The sequence below is a fragment of the Orycteropus afer genome, unplaced genomic scaffold (assembly GCF_000298275.1).
Source record: "Orycteropus afer afer isolate SDZICR_OR568_19922 unplaced genomic scaffold, OryAfe1.0 scaffold00401, whole genome shotgun sequence".
NCBI classification, from domain to species: Eukaryota; Metazoa; Chordata; class Mammalia; order Tubulidentata; family Orycteropodidae; genus Orycteropus; species Orycteropus afer.
The window spans coordinates 2,973,828-2,975,386 of NW_006921988.1; positions in this window are offsets into that span (position 1 = coordinate 2,973,828).

Sequence of the window (1,559 nt, forward strand, 5' to 3'; positions counted from 1 at the left end):
ATGAGGTTTTCCTTGGCCAATTCTTTGAGAAGTGGACAGCTTCTTCCTTCTTCCTAGTCTGTCTCAGTCTGTAAGCTGGGTTGATACCTGTGCAGTATGTGTGTCCCACTGGGTTTGAAACACCAGTGGCTCAGCCTCAAAACTCACAACACATCACCATGGTAGGACAAACCGACAGACAGGTTTGTCTCCCTGTTGGAAACCTCTCTTACCACCCTTACTTAGGTCCCTGGGGCTGACTCCTCCTCTGTCCAGATTCCTGGGCATTTTAATCCCCTTTCTCCCGCTCTCCTGCCCTGCTGCTTTGGGCATGCCTGAGTTCCCTCTCCTCACCTGGATCCCTGCAACTGACTGCTCCTTTATATGGGTTCCTAGCTTTTAATCTGCTTTTTCACGCTCTCCCGCCCTGCTGTTTGTTTTGGGCATGCCTGAGTTCCCTCTCCTCTACTGGATTCCTGTGGCTGACTGCTCCTCTGTCTGTGTTCCTGGCTTTTTATCCCCTTTCTCCCTCTCTCTCACCTTGCTGCTTTGGGCATGCCTGAGTTCCCTCTCCTCACCTGGATCCCCATGGCTGACTGCTCTTCTGTCCTGGTTCCTGGCTTTTTATTCCCCTTCTCCCGCCCTGCTGTTTGTTTTAAGCATGCCTGGGTTCCCTCTCCTCACATGGATCCCTGAGGCTGACTGGGATACTACACAACATTAAAGAATAATGAAAAATACACGAATCATCTCACAATGTGGATGAATTTGGAAGACATGCTGAGTGAAATAAGTCAATCACAAAAGGATAAGTATTGTATGAGTGCATTATAGTAAAAAGTCAAAGAAATGTTTACACAGGGAAGGAAATTCACTTTGTTGGTTACTGGGGATGGGAGGGAAGAGGCTGGAAAATTTTGGACTACTTGGGGGGTCACATGTTGATTTGGGTGAGGGGAGGGGTGGTATGAAAAGAGTCTGTGACCAGCATGGTGACATTAAGGAAAGGGAGGACACAGAAATGTCCACAAAAGTGCAAAAACAATAGGCTATGGGTAAATGGATAGACAGGTGAGAAGATTAGGTGGGGGTAAGCCAATAGGAAAAAGCCTAAGACCAAGGAAAGATTTGGCTGAAGATAGTTTTACATATGTATTTGTGCTACAAAATTATCCACATACATTACATAAGTAACAGAAGACAAGGTTGGAATAGCTTCTCAGAGACAACCAAACACCTAGAGGGAGAGAATCATCATGCCTGTGTTCTTGGTACCATAGTCTCAGGAGACATCATGCTCAATGACCACAGCATAGTACATATAAATCTTGTTCTACATCATACTTTGGTGAGTAGTGACTGGGGTCTTAAATGCTTTTGCATGGCCATTTAAGATGCAACTGTTGGTCTCCTCTTGTCTGGAGCAAAAAAGAGTAAAGAAAATCAAAGTCCTTTGGAAACAATTAGTCCTAAGATATGATGGACCACAAGGACCTCAGCCTTCATGACCTGAGAGTAGAAGAACTAGATGGTGCCTGGCTACCAATGCCAACCACTCAGAAAGGGATCAAAATTGGAAA